Source organism: Carlito syrichta, unplaced genomic scaffold (genome assembly GCF_000164805.1).
Source record: "Carlito syrichta isolate Samal-C Ts95f unplaced genomic scaffold, Tarsius_syrichta-2.0.1 Scaffold306137, whole genome shotgun sequence".
Lineage (NCBI taxonomy): Eukaryota > Metazoa > Chordata > Mammalia > Primates > Tarsiidae > Carlito > Carlito syrichta.
The window spans coordinates 247,082-262,780 of record NW_007250233.1 but is presented as its reverse complement, the minus strand read 5'-3'; the positions used below and the strand labels follow the sequence as shown (position 1 = coordinate 262,780).

Here is a 15,699-nt window from a genome sequence, read left to right as displayed (position 1 = left end):
TGGGGAAGGCTGCCAGCAGGGAATGCAGGGAGGGAGCTGGAGAGCGAGCACGGCCCGGCCTCCACCCTCCCCCAGCACCTACTGGAGCTCCTGGTCCCAAGCCCGCCCGCCCCAGTGGGAGCAGAGAACCAGGAAGCCTTCTGGCAGGGCACAGGAGGGAGAAGAGGAGAGCACGGACCTAGGGGAGGAGCTTCCACAGCTGGAGTTCTTAGCTGGAGTTATTTGGCTCCTCCAAGCAGCATGCATTATAGGTTGCATGTAACACGCTCAGCAGTAACCTAGATGCGACGGCCTCAGATAGCGCCCGTGGATAGAGACGTGGTAGGTGCCAGGAGATGCCAATTACATTTTTTTTATTATAAAGATGTTAGGTATACAAACGTTGATTATGCAGGTACCCTTGTGGATAAGATGTGCCCCTCCCCGCCCCTGGCAGTTTCCCTCATCTCCCAACCCCACCCCCCACTCCCCTGGCAGTTTCCTACGACTGCCAATCCCTTTCTTATAGTAGTATGACAAGTGTTCAAGGTCTGCTTATGAGTGAAAACAGATGGTACTCTGCTCTTTGTTTCTGTGATAGAGCACTGAGTAGGATCGACTCCAAATCCATCCAAGTTGCTGCAAAGTCCATATATGTGTTGTTCTTTATGGCTGCATTATTTTCCATTGTGTATATGTACCACTTTTTTTTACCCAGTCCAGCTTCGATGGGCAACACGGTTGGTTCCATGTTTTTGCTATTGTGAACAGAGCTGCGACAAACATAAGTGTACAGGTATCTTCTTTGTAGAATGATTTGAGTTCCTCCGGGTATATTCCCAAGAGGGGAATGTCTGGGTCATAGGGAAGGTCAATCTCTAGTTCTTTCAGAATTCACCACACTGTCTTCCAAAGAGGTTGTACACGTCTGCATTCCCACCAGCTGTGTAGAAGCGGTCCTTTTCCTCCGCATCCTCACCAGCACCTCTTGTTGTTTTTAGCACTGGTGTTCGGAGATGCTTAGTGGAGGCTGACTGAAGCCTGAGAAACCGCGGACACAGGGCTGAGGCCTCCAGGCCACGACCAGGAAAGGTCCTCTGGGGTGCCCAGCTGGATGGGGGCTCCAGCCCAGGGCGGCCAGCAGCCCTGCCCCAGCGGGAGAGGAAGGGAGTGGTGGCCACCGTGGCCTCTCATGGGTGCTTCTTTCACCCAACCAACGGCTGGCCTGTGATGGGTCCCTCCCGTGGGAACCTGCGTATACTGACAACCACCTTGGTGGCTCGTGTCCAGTTGATGCCCGCCTGGCCTGCACTCTGGCACTGGGACACGGCCTGGTGCTACCACTGAAGTCCTGAAGAAACCCGGCCTGCGAAGCCCAGGTCTTTGGACACACAGTGAGCCCACCAGCACCATGGGAGACATGTCAGAGATTTTATGTGGATCCTGGGCAGGGAGGGTGCCATGAGTGGGGAGACCAGTCCTCTGTCCTAGGTCGGTCGAGGCGGGAGTGAGGGGTCAGGCCAAGAGAGTGGTAACAGTAGACATAGGGGATGGTTGTGATTGCTTTAAGTTTGCAAGCAGATGCTCGAATGGTCCCCTAGGATGCCACGTGGTAGTGGGGGCTCAGTCTGCCAGTGGGAGGGACACGCCTAGGTTCTCACCTCGGGCCACAGGCTTGAGCCGTTCAGGTGTGGTGCAGACCTGGACACGGTCGGGAATGATGGAGCCTGCCACTGGTGGGAGAAAGTGACACCTGTGTTCCAGGGAATGCCAAGACCACCTACAATTATAAGTGTTCACTACTGAAGAAGAAAACGGGAAAACCATGAGGCCAATTGATTATGCTGCAGGGTTTGTGTCCAGTGGGTCTCGCTAAGTGGCAGGACCCAAGGGCTCTGTCCACAGCGTGAACATGCCCTCAGCTGTGGGCATCTGGCCTGCACAGCTGGGAAGGGTCCGTCTCGAAGGAAGCGCTCGTGATGCTGTGTTTCCCACAAGGAGCGCATGACGGCCCGTTCTAGGTGCTGTGGGGACACAGGCGGGCGGCCCGTACACATACTGGTATCGCCAGGCAGGTGTTGCTGAGAGACAGTTTTGCGTCGGTGTGGTCCCTACACATGCCTGCAGCCACGCTGGCTTCTGCTTCCTCCTGTGCCTGCGGGCCAAGCCAGGGGCAAGGGTTGGGAAGTGCAGCACAAGAGTCACATCGCAGCAGCCTCGCGGCCTCTCAGCCTCTCTCCAGTCTGAGACATCTGCATCGCCCCTGGTCAGGGGCCGGAGCTGGGGGGGAGCCCTCCTCCGTCCTGGAAGCGGGTGGAATGTCATGCCCGTGTTGGACTTGGACCCAATGGCTCTTTCAATAAGACTGAGAAGCCAGGAGCTCTCGCTCTGGGGGGCAGTGGCCATGAGGCCTAAGCTCTCCGGGAATGGGCTGTAAGGGAAGGGGCAGCCGCATTGCCCAGCTGCTTGGCCTCGCTGCAGGACTGCAGCCTATGTGAAGACACTGTGAAGTAACTCCCATCTTTTTAAAAAAATTATTTTAAAGCTGTGGGGCACAGTTCAGGGTTAGGCGCACAAATGGCCATCGTGGAGGTGAAGTGCGGGTCTCACTTTGGTCCCCATTCTGCCTGGTTTGGGTTAAGGTTCCCTCCCATCTTTTTTTTTTTGAGTTGGGTCTCCCTCTGTCGCCCAGACTGGAGTGCAATGGCCGCTCCCGGCCCGCAGCCTCGACCTGCTGGGCTCCAGCAATCCTTCTGCCTCAGCCTTCCAAGTAGCCGGAATTACAGGCATGCGCTACCATGCCCGGCTGATTTTTTGATTGATTGTAGAGATGAGGGCTCGCCAAGTTACCCAGGCGGGTCTCAAACCCGCGGGCTCAGGCCATCCACTTGCCTCGGCCTCCCAAGGTGCGGGACGACAGGCTGAGCCACCGAGCCCGGCTCCCTCCCACCTTCTTAACCTAGCTTCTCTTTCTTTCTTTGCTTCCAGTTGAGATCCCTGACTGGTGTGTAAATCCAGGCTTCCAATTTTATCAGAGCCCAGCAGACACAAGTGCACAGACACTCCCCAGAGCAGGCACCCACATGGCTTAGGAACACAGAAGGCCTCTTCTAGATCCAATGAGTGCGCGTTAAAATGGGACAGGAGTTTCCAGTTTTTAGTCAGCATGATGGTAGAGAATTTTTGCAGTTGCAGTATCCTGTGTTCCGAGGGAGGGGGGTCACAGGAGCTGGCGGACACGTGACCCTTAGGCAAGAGAAGGCTGCCCCTCCTGGTGCTGATTGTGGCAGCGAAAATATGAAAACCAAGAAAGTGACTGACACGGGCGGCAGCCGGGGAGTGATCTGTGAATTCCGCCCGCACAACCCAATAGCGCTCAGCCAGCAGCCGTGAGATTTGCAAAAAATTCTTAATGACGCAGATCATGAAATGCTGGTTAAAAAGAAGAATACTTAATATGGCCCCATTTTTGTTAAAACTATGAAAAATATGTCATTCTATGTACAAAATTGCCAGAGAACAGTTTACGAAAATGTACACACTGTTTATCTCTGGGTTTCAAAAGGGAGCTTCCAATTTTTAAAAAAAATTCTTGTTGGTCTGTTCCGAGTAGTTGTAAGTCGTGAAGTAAAGCTGTGCCTCGAAGGCTGTGGTCCTTGTTTTCACCCTTACAACGCGTCCAACAGCCCATCTGCTGCGGTTAGCACCTGCTTTCTCTCAGCATCTGAGTTTTTTGTGCTCTCTTGAAATAGTGCCTTGGGCCGGGCTTGGGGTCTCAGCCTGTCATCCCGGCACTGTGGGAGGCTGGGGCGAATGGATTTCCTGAGTCCATGGGTTCAAGGCCCACCCAGGCAACTTGGCGAGACCTCGTCTCTACAATAAATCAAAAATTAGCTGAGCATGGTAGCAGCACCTGTAGTTCCTGCTACTTGGAAGGCTGAGGCGGAAGGATCGCCGGAGCCCAGCAGGTCGAAGCTGCAGTGGCCGGGAGCATGCTACTGCACTCCAGCCTGGGCGACAGAGTGAGACTCCAGCTCAAAAAAACCAAAATAGTGCTTCTCTTAAGCAACGGGGTCTCCAAAGGGGGCATGGCGTCTCCACCTCCCTCTGCAGGCTCTTACCACGCACTCACCCACCTGGACAGCCCGGGCTCTGCGGGAGCAGAGGCCCCCTGCCGTTCGGGCATTCTCACACTCGGTCAGCAGTAGCCTGCACTCCGCCACCTGCGACCCCACTCTCCTCCAGTTCTGCCGCAACCCGAGGCCACTCTGGCGTCGTCTCCGAGCGGCAGGGCCAGCAGTGCCTTCGGTGATCTCGAGCGCCCACGCCTGCAGGGAGACGCATTACTCAGAACACTGGGCTCTCGAGCTGGCTGGGCTAGTTATGATGGAAGATACTGGTTGGAGGAAGGACGGGCAAAGGGCATGCTATGAAGTGTCCGTCGGAGAGGCTGACGCCCGACAGGGGCAAAGAGACCAGCCTGGACCAGACACTGGGGAAGATGGGACAGAGGCCTCCGGGAGGAGTGTGACCCTGGAGGTGGGAGGGAGGGGCCTGAGAGGGCTGAGTGCTTGAGGGTCACAGGAGAGGGGAAGCCGATGGCATGGCGTCTCCCTCTCTTCCTCAAGGGGACTCTGACGTCCCTCCCTTCAAGACGTGGGATCCAGGTGCACTTGCCGGGCTCTGTGACCGAGGGGCTTGGTTTCCACCTGGCTTTCTGGAGAGTCCATCTGGAACCCAGCAGCCACGTGGCGAGGGCCCCCGGCAGTGGGGCTGACTCAAAGCCTCCGTGACCGCTGCCATGTCCTCACCAGTGTTGGAAGCCAAGGAGGCCTCCCCGTCTCCCTGCCAGAGTCCGCACCCGAAGACGTCATCGCTGGACTGGGGTGTGAGTGACAGGCCGCGGTTCCCTCCACCTTGGCCTGCTGTCGGTGCCTCTAATGGTTCTGATCTGATTCAGGGCCTGTATGCAGCTCCCGAACGAGCCAGGACCCCAGAGCCTCTCCTGGGATGCCTGTGCTGAGATACTTTTCTCTGCCAACAAGCCGCGAATGGAGATGGATGGGCTGGGGTGGGGAGGCTGAGGAGACCTGGGCCTCCTGAAAGTGGACGTCAGCCGTGCACACGCTGTACAAGCGAGTGAGAATCAGGCGGCTGACAGCGGGCGTCCTGCTCATTTAAAGCCCAAGCGAGCTGGACGTCCAGTCGTGAGAGGAGAAACCCTGGCCCCTTCCAAGGACCCACACAAACGATGCCTCCTGGAGCCTGAACTTGCACTGGGTGTTCCTGAAGAATTTATACTCGCTAAGTGCCAAGAACGTCTGCGTGATTTACGTGTGCTGAGCGTTACAGTAAGTCCATGAGCAGCGCACTTTATTTCACCATTTTACTGACAGGAAATCGGCACAGAAATGTTAAGTGCCTTGCCCGAAACTACTCAGCTTGTGAAACGCATAATTTAGGCCGCGGTCCAAATCCCTATGCTATTGACCTTTGAGCTACCAGACTTTAAGTGCTTACTTAAATTCCAGTTAACTTTGCAGACTTGCAAATAAAATCAAGGCGCAAACTGAAAGGATTTCTCCCATGTCAGTAAAAAATAACGAAGAAAGAGTCAGTCCTCAGTTCCTTGTGATGACGTTTTTGTCACAGTACAAAGCCTGTCAACATCCAGGAATTTTTTTAATGTCCTAAAGGAACCCAGAGTTGAGCCGGTGTCCAGTCTCTGCCACCTTAAATGCCAGAGGACCTGAACAACAGATCTACGAGGCCCCTGGGCCAGAAAGGCCATGCACCAACAATGCCTGGCCAGGCTGCTGATCAATATTTTATGTCTTCAATTCATGGATCAACACATGTCCCTGCCGGGACGGCATTCGGCCTTTGCCTCCTGCCTCCCATGGGTCTTGGCGGTGGGGTGTTTCCCACGATGGAGTTAGGTAGACAGAGTCGCCTAGAATGGTGTTCCAGCGACTTCAGCCTTCAGAAGAGCAGCGCGCAGGGCGGTGGGGGGGTGGTATGCACTCTGGGTGGCAGACAGCAGGGTGAAGAGCAGAGAGAGCTGGGTTCGAGCCCTACTCTGCTGCTCAGTGACCTCGGGTGAGATGCTTCTCCCCGCCAGTCCTCCATTCTCTCATTGTGAAATGAGTTAACACCTCATGGGGTGGCCGTGAAGATGAAGGGAGGTAATGTATGTCAGTGGCTGAGCGTGAGAGCTGGCATGGAATTAATATTCAGTACGGCTGAGAGCGGAGGGGACTGTGATGAGGACAGCCGTGTGCAGTGAGAGGCCAGCACTTTGCATCAATTTTCTCAGCTTTCAAGCAAGTCTTAAATCCAGGGACTATGCACAAATGGAATAAAACATTGAGAGTCTATTTCTCGCCTCAGCTAGGGGAGTCCCCAAATCATCCTTGTATCTCCCCTGATGCTGAAGCATGGTGAGAAAGAATTGGTGAGAAAAGCAGTGCCCGTTAAATGATGAAGGTGTCAGCAGGGAGTGGCCGGGGAGGCAAGACTTGCGGCTCTCAGTAACTGCACGGTGTCGGTGGCATTGGCTTTGCGGAGACAGAATGTGCCTGCGTGTCACGTGGGAGCACCTTCTGAAACACTTCCAAAGAGAAGGGAGGTTGAGGCTGGAAGGTGCGGCGTGGTTGTGTCGACAGTTCTGGATCGGGACAGAAAGTGGTGATGTGTGCACGTCCTGTTGACTCCACACGCCCAGGCTGCCCTCCGGCAACCGGCCTTCAGGGAGCATCTTCCCCATGCAGGGTGCCTGAGGGCTCCGGGACAGGAAGAGCTGGGTGGCTTGGCATCACAGACGGCCTTGAGAGCCTGGGCCCTCAGTCACAGCCTGGGTCCCAGCGCCCGCCCGCTCTGTCCCTCCATGCTTCTGTGGCCTTCGCGTCGTTTATTCTTCCTGAACCTTCGTGAACTCTCTGTAAAAAAAGGGATGGAATGGATGCCTGTGACGAACCCTTTATGAGAGGACAGCTGTGAAAACAATTCTTCTGGCATAAACAGCGATCACACTGACGATTGTTCTTGTGTTATCAACGGAACTCCAAGGAACCCACAATCCGGTAGAGACAGGGGGCTCGAGAACTCGGTGTAGAAGGCACCTGCAGAGATGAAGTCTCACTCACAACTTTTGTGTGTCCGCAGGATTCGCTGCAATGCCACAGAGCCTTGAGAGGAGTAGACGTTTGTGCGCTGTGACGGGGCACAGGCCAGGCCTGGGAGTGGGGCAGGGCTGTGCACAGAGGCTCAACTGGGATTGGGAATGGAGAGACACTTCTTCTAGCATGCTCTCCCTCTTTATTCTGCTCATGGCTCTCGCCTTCCCCTGTTCCCCACGGCACCCAGGGCTCTATCCAGGGACGGGGTTGTGTGTTACTGCCAGGCTCAAGCCGGGCTGGGGAAAGGAATCCACATCTGTAAAGGTTTTGTGGCAAGACACCCCCCGCTCTCCCCCAATGTGATGCCAGGGAAGTTGGAACAGAGCGGGTGTTTGAGCAGGACTGGGGGGCGCCCAGAGCCACACTGCGAGTGCGTGATGTGTCTGTGTCAGTTCATCCCACAGCAAGCCTGCCGTGAGGTCTTGTCATCCCCGCCTAGCACACGAGGAAACGAGCTCAGCGAGACCGGGGCATGAGCTGGGGCAAAACCTCCACCACGCTGGAGGCAATGTGCTCCATCCAGGCAGCCTGCCGAGCGGCAGGGAGAAATGACGTCTTCACCACAGGTGCAGCCAGCACACGCCACTTCGTCTTTTAAAATCATGTCTGCAAGGCGTCGTGGTGACTTACTGGCGCTCGCGCTTTCCACGTGCACATGCTCTTCCCGCGTGCTCTGTGTGACTTTGCCCTCTTTTTCCGAGCACTGCGCCCCGCGGTGTGTCAGCGGGCGATGCCGCGCGTCAAGCGGGAGCCTGCCCCGCTCGGGGCTGCAGAAGTCATCTGCAGAGTCTCTGAGCTTCTGTGCTCCCCTCCCTGGCTTTCCAGAAATCTCAGAGCCTCCTTGGGCGTGGTGCAAGGAGATGACAAGATTTGCTTTTCTAGATCTAATTATGGTCGTTTAGTGTTTCCTCAATGTCTTATGATGGATGTTGTTGGCTTTCTCGTACTCTCACGGACAGACACGCTGAGATGCGGAGGTGGCAAGGCAGTGGGTACCGTGGCCTGTTGGCGGACAGGTGGCACTGGGAGCAGGCCCCCAGCGTGCCAGCCCCAGACACGGGTGTCGAGTTTGTGGTCCATTCGCACACACTTCATTTGTCTCACGGGTGAATGTTGTGCATGGGCTCTGGTTCTCTCCATCATGGGACCCTTTTTAGACGGTGTCTGTGGAATCAGGTGTCCCATGCTACTTTTAAACCTGTGTAGCTGGCTTGAACTTCGTAGTGACGCTTCAGATGTGGGAAGACATGACTTCATTTTTCTGCAGTGGAGCGTGACTTGCTTGGGCCCTCCTTTCTGCCTAGTGTTGAGGGAGACCCTAACTTCCGGTTGGAGGCACCTGTCACTTTCCGCTCACCTCCGTCTTGTCCAGGTCCATGCCGTCATGTTGAGGTAGCAGTCAGCAGAAGATTTAAATGCAGTCAACTCACAATTCAGACTCCTCCCTCAGGGACTCCCTTCTTCCCGTCCTCTTTCCAGTGTGGTGCGTGGGTTCCCAGGGTCACTTGCATGACTGCACGGCACCCAGGAAGAGCAGCCAATCCCCTGCAGTCGTGTGGATTCCTGCCAGCCACCTCTGCAGTGGCGTGCACTGCACCAAGAGTGGTGCAGTGGTGTGCACAAGCAAGTCTGTGTGCGCTTCACCAAGAGCCCTTGGGAATGGACCCAGGTAGTCACTCCCGGAGCTCCGGGACCTGCTGGCGGTTCCTGGTCTCTGCCGACTTCCTCTCGAGTCTCTCCTCATCCCAAGGACAGGTCTCTTTCCGCCTGCCGGCCTTTGGCCTCTGCTCATTATCCACAGAAACTCTTGCAAACCACTAGAAACACGCTTTCTCACGCCTCTCCTCTCCTTCCATCCCGCCACATCTGTGCTATCATGGTGGCCGAGCTGGCCCAGGCACCGCAGGGTGAACCCAAGCCCACCCCTATCCACGGTTTCTGTTCCTGAAGGAGGCAGAGCCGGTCTCGGCCGATGTTTCGGTGTCTCTAATCCAGGCAGAGCTCCCATGCCCTCCAACGTGCAGGAAGCCACCTTTGACTTCACAGCATGGTGCTTCCGCCTCTGGAGTCTGCTGCTTGCCCTGTACCGGAGGTTACCCGCAGAGGCTGGCAGAAGGCTGGCGGCTGGGACTGTCTGCTGCACTCTCAGCATCACACGCACGCAGGAAGGCTGGGGCGGCCCGTCTCCACGTCCCGACACCCACGCTGGTTCTGTGTGGCTCAGTGGTGCCGTTCTGCCTTTCTCGCTGCGAGTGCCGTGTTTGCCTGTGTTCCCATCCTGGTTAGGAATGTCTCTGCCTCATGGCAGTGACAGGAGAGGCCATCTGCACTTCTTCGCAGGAGCTCAAGCCAGCCTCGGGTTTCCTGCACTCTTTTCACCCGAGCAGGTGTTGACAGGAAGGCCTGGCCCTCCCAGAGCAGCCCCCAGCCCCTTGCTCAGTAGCTCACTGGCTACAGTCCAGCCGTCCCAGCTCAGCGTGGTGGGGATGTGCTTCAGAAGCTGGAAGGACGACGTCTTCCTCTGTAGGAAGCCGTCCCATAAGTCCCCTACATGCAGACCTTCAAGTTGCTAGCTTCCAAAGATGCAAACCTGCGTTGGCATGTCCAGTCATGGAAGTGAGTTCATGTGTCTTGCGAACATTGTCTCATGTGTGCCTCCTCTACAAATGGTCGAGCTTTTGTCTACTTTACTGGACAGCACCGTAGAGAGTACAGTAGGACGGTGTCTTTATTTCAAGCTCAGGATGTGTGGTAAGGAACCAGAACCCATGCCATCAACGCCGGGTGTGACTGAAACGCAGCTGGTACTCCATCTCCTGTTGCTAATGTCCCTTCAGCTCTAACATCTCCCACATCTCCTCTCCTCCAGTCATGAACTCTTTGCCTCTTCACTTGATGCCAGCCCCTGGACACCAGCTGTTGTATTGTACTGCACTACTGTACTGTAAGATTAAAAATGTTTTCTGGGTTGGGTGTGGTGGCTTATGCCTGGAATCCCAGCACTCTGGGAAGTGGAGGTGAGAGAATTGCCTGAGCCCAGGGAGTTTGCGCCTGGGCAACTTGGCGAGACCTCGTCTCTAAGAAAAAAAAGCAAAGAAAAATTAGCTGGACATGGTGGTATGCACCTGTAGTTCCAGCCACTTGGAAGGCTGAGGCGGGCAGATTGCCTGAGTCCAGAAGGTCAGGGCTGCCGTAGCTATGAGCGTGCCACTGCACTCCTCTGTGACAGAATGAGACTCTGACTAAAAAGAAAGTTTGTTTTTTGTGTGTCTTTGTTTTTAATGCACTATTTGTGTAAAAAGTATGATAAACTGATTGCAGGACAGTACTACAGAGTTGATTGTTAGTTGGCCACGTAGGCTGACTTTGTTGGACTTACAGACAAACAGGACTTACGAGCACGCTCGCGGAATGGAACGCGTTTGTATGCAGGGACTTGCTGTGTTGGACTGGGGAAGACTCTGGCCAGGAGACATGTGTGGGAGTGGTGAGAGGAAGGCTGACAGGGGGCTTCTCCAGATTGTTCCCCAAGGAGATGACCCGGCAACCAGACCCAGGGTCACACCCATGTCCCCTGCATTAGTGTGAACGCCTGCTTGTACCATCAGCTGAAAGCAACTCCCAGGGCGTTTCTACCACTGGGGCATTAACAAGCCAGAGTGGGTTCCCGAAGCCCCACTTGGGATATGAGGCCATTCAGCCGGCATGATGGAGTGCTAGGTGATAAGCACCCAAGGGACCTCGGACGGGGTGGCCCAGGGCTTGGGTGGGGTCTGCACTTGTCCAGAGCCACACTCCTGAAGTTAGCCACGGCAGCACTGACATGAAGATTTGCCTTGCCGCGGTGACAGTCCTTCAATTAGAGTTCTAGTGCTATCCAGCTAGATATACCCCACCCTCAGCTGAGCAGAAATTTGAATCAAACTGTAGAACTGAAATCCTGTTGATAAATGTTTTGACTGACTGTTTCCCACTGGGGTCGGCATTCCGCCAACATTTTTGTCAACCGGGCTGAGATGTGTTCTCTCGGATTCCAATCCACCAGTTCTGTGTCCCTCTTTGGCTGCTAACAGGGCTCACTGCAGAGGAAACGGAAAGAAAAGCTAATAATGATCCAAACGGCTAATGGAATAAAATTGGAAACCAATTGAGAAAATTGTAGAGGAGAAAATCAGCTGAACTGAGAGGGGAAGAGATAAGGCCGATGCCGCTGACTCCCCCATGAGCTGAAGGGATTCACATGTACATGCCTGTTTCCCCGACTGGGCAGTGGGCTCCTTGTTTCCCCGACTGGGCAGTGGGCTCCTGTTTCCCCGACTGGGCAGTGGGCTCCGACTGGGCAGTGGGCAGTGTCTGCCGTGCTGTGACCTGTGACCTCGAACAGGGCCTCACACTTGCTTGGTGAGAGGACTGAGATCTGAGAACTCTCAGGGAACTTTGAAATGGTGGAACTCAACCCCTCCTTAGCAGCTGATAGAACTGAGAACTAGGATGATGCAACAGTCTGTGGGGGGGGGTTACCTGGTAGTGGCAACACTGTAACTAGATGCCGGTCTCCTGATACTTGCTCAAACCAATAGCCTTTCTGTATTATATTGTGGCACACTCACAGATGTTACACATAAACACTACATGTGGTGACGAGACCATCTGCAAAAAAAAAAAATTATAAAGCACAGATGTATCCTATAAGCCCACCACTCAGAATAATTAATCACTACCAATAGTGTGACATGTGTACAGATATTTGTATAAAATAGACATTTACTATAAAAACAAAATGTATTTGCAAGTGTACAATCTTTATGTAAATGTAAATACATAGGCTTCTCAACATTTTATTAGTTAAATATATAAATCAGTGTCAAATAAGATGAATATATTTATATATAATATGTGTATATGTATGATTTTGTACCCTAGTTTTTAAATTAACTTTGCATTACATTGTAAGCATATTTTCATGATATTATATCGTCTCCACCAACACAACCTTTGAAGACTTCCTTTGAAAGTCCAGTCTGTGAACTTAACACAATCCCTAGTTGGGCCTCTATAATGTACATTTCTAAGTCATTCAAAATTTTCGCCACCATAATGCAAGCATTTTCTTTCCAAAAAGTCTTTCACCATTAAAATGTAGGGATATGGAGGGTATTTTTACACATAATTTTGCACACATTTTTGCATGTAATTCTCATGTTTCCTCACAAAAGTAATTTCTGAATCCAGGCAAATGAACTATTTTAAGGTTTTTGATACAAATTGCAAGACTTTAAAAAAATTCGTACCAATCCATACTCCCATGATCATTACTTGGCTTGTGTGAATAAGGAGTCATGTTAAAATTGCTTTATTCTAAAAGGTATTTTTTTTTATAATCTGAAAACTAAGAATATATTTTAATTATTTAGTTTGAGTAAAGTCATAACTCAAATTTTCGCATTTTAAGTCATTGTAAATCACATGTTTATTAAATTTATACCTGCATGTATAGAAACATATATATATATATACACACACACACATATGCATATACGAACATACATATAGTAACTTTAGAATTTACAGAAGATATTGAGGTACTGTTATGGTCCAAGTAATGCTTGGCTGCTCACCCCTGAAACCGATAAATCAAAGAGCAGGGAAACCAGTAGAAAGAATTTTATTTCTGAGTTCAAATCCAGGGAGCAGAGCCGGATTCAGGGTCCTTCTAAAATGGTTCTGCTCACCTTCCAGGCTTTTATGGTTCACTCTTATAAGTCCAGAGCTTTTAATACGTATATATTAGCCACCTGACCAGCAGACCATTGTATAGAACTTGAGTTTCAGCCGCATTTATCGACAGTGACACTTTTCGGTCCAGAATTCCTGGTGCCAGGTATCAGAGGTATCTCATAGATTTTTTTCAGCAGGGCCTGACGGAAGCGTTAATCCAGCTCGCCATAAGAGTAAAGGAAGTTTACAAGGCCCAAGACATCATGCATTACACAAAAGCTATACAAATCACAGAACTTATGACCACTCAGAAAAAGGAAGTAACTGGGGATGTGCATGTTTAACTTGATTGGGCGTAGGCTCCCGGGAAGCCAAGGGTCCGCTAATGCTACTTATGGGAGCTCACAGGAGATGAGGGGAAGCGCACCTTCTGTTAGCTCTCAGGAATGTCGTTAAGAATGCACAGGCGCACTTGAGCCCTTGCCATGCCCTTCTCTGGGGGCTGTGGCCACCCGGACAGACATGAGCAGGTCTCCATATCATTTCCCCACTGTCAGCTGAGGCCACGATCTCTGTCATGGGAGGAGCTATGTCATGCTGCCTTAACATAAACCTGCACAAGGTTCTTTCCCTCAGCTGGCTTTCATGCTTTATAGACTTAGTTAAGAGTGCAAGAATTTTAGCAACACGTCCGGTACAAAGTATGAAGGCTACATACATTAACGTCGCTATCATAAACATAGTTAGTAAGAACTTCCTTATGCCTGAAAGGAGGTCCTGGAACCCTGATGGGAGCCAAGCAAGCAGGTTGGAAAACCAGAGACCTTTCCAGGCACCCCCTTAGCGTGAGCATCTCCGCCGCCTCCAGCATGAATGTTGGTTTCATTTGGCTTAGCGTTGCCACACTGCTCCCGGTTCATCCGGGATGGAAGGGCAACCCTTGGTATGGATAGTGGCATGGGTGCCTCCTTGAGATGCCACAAGAACCGCTAAAGCCATTCGGTTTTGTCGCACCGCCTTCCGCATCAGTCAGTTCAGTGTTCATTGACATTGTGCCGTTTTACTTTCATTCAAGGTTAGCTGTGTGAACTTAACTAAGGCTTCCATGTGGAGGGACACACTTTCCAGCCCTGTGTTGGGAGGAAAGAAATCAAAGACACAGTCACACCATTTAAAAGCAGATCTAGTCCATAAAGTGTGCGGGTAGGGCAACTTGGCTATGTTCGCTTTTTGCAGACTGCTGTATTTGTGTCCTTGGGCCCATGGAAAGCCTGGAGTGCATCTACCACCCACTCCAGGGGGAAGCCAAGGCCATCAGTTAGTACCACAGAGCCACCGAATCCCACTGGGAGCTCACCAGTATACCCCTGACCTCTGAGTCCAATCGGTGGTAAAGAAATCACTGCCCAAAATGACAAGTACACGCTGGCATTGTTCTAAAGGGAGCCAGCCCATGCTGCGTTCCAAAGATGTTGCCTTGGCTGGTTTTTCTTATTCCCAGCACAAGGGGTCTGGTTTGTTTACTCTACCATGTTCACGTGTGAGCTATTTTATCCCATCCTGTATCTGATGGAACCCTTTCATGGCTCAATAATTGAAACTTGAGGTTTCAGGCTTACACCAATTATGTTGGCTAAAAATTAGTATTTCGTCTCTTATGGTAGATTGGTACAAAGAGGTGAAATCACAGCCTGGTTAATTTTGGTTTCCTTAATGGGCCATGGTTGGAAATCCTTGTTAAGTTATCACTATCGGCGGCTCGTCCCTCCTCTGATTCATGAATGTACAGATCCAGCTGCTTCCAAGCTTCCAGGCCCACCAGGGAAGCCCAGAGGCTCCTGAGACTGGAAGTTGCCCACAAAGCCAGCAAGCTGAATCACTGAAGGTACCAGCACAGGAATGGGCCCACTCTCAACACACATTTCCACCGGGAGTCCAGCTTTCAGTCCTGTCCACTGAAGCTGTGGCTCTGGTCTGGGAACAGGGTCTCTCTGTTCAGGCGTATCCTTTTCGCTTGGGAATGGTATGCCCAAGCCTTGCTGCCCGCGAGCTTCAATGCAGTAGGAGTGACGAGCAGGGCGTCCCGGCATCCCTTCCGCTTTTCACGCAGCTGTCGGCCGGGTCCTCCCTCTCCATCCCTTCAGAAGCTCCTGCTCCCCTGGGTGCAAGCCATGTCTGGGTTCTCCGTGGGCCAGGAAGCTCCTAGGGGAAGCAAGCTTGTGAAGCGTGGTTAAAACTTGTCCCAGGTGGACAATGTATTTTCTTATGAGCACCTCATGGCCAATGCTTGTGGCCTCACTTCCTTTGGAGAAAGGCCACCATAAACAGTTTCAAAAGGAACTTACATTAATCCCTCTTCGGGGACTGACTCGGAGTTGAGCAATGTAATACCAAATCCCTGTGTTCAGTTTACTAGTGTCTCCAAAAGATTTCTGGTGATCATTATGCTAAACCACGAACTGAAAGGTTATGCCGTCCTGGTCTTACACCTGACAGCGTTTTCTTTGGATTTGCCGAGGGGGTGGGGTAGGCTGCCACTTGGCCTGCGGTAAAATGTGATTTTTAGAATGTCTGAACGCCTTCTAAATCCGACCTATGGGGAACTTCTCTCTCTGTGTCTAACCTGGGCTAGCTTCCCTGCCTCGATTATTCCTCCCTTAGAGAGTTTTGATCCCATACTCACATGGGGGGCTGAGGGGCGAAGGTCTGCTTTCTGTAGTTGCTTCCCAGCTGGCCGTGGGTGAGGGCCTGCCTAGCCAGAGATGGAAAACCTCTCCCTGTCTGATCTAAGGCGTCCAGATCTGTTTCAGCAGTGGCGTCATTT

At 52.3% G+C, this 15,699-nt stretch overlaps 1 protein-coding gene across 1 annotated transcript in view; it reads left to right on the top strand.

The window, feature by feature from the left end:
• The window catches only part of LOC103265253 (copine-4), a 414,012-nt gene that overhangs the window by 168,572 nt on the left and 229,741 nt on the right, over window positions 1-15,699 (top strand). The window lies entirely within an intron of this gene.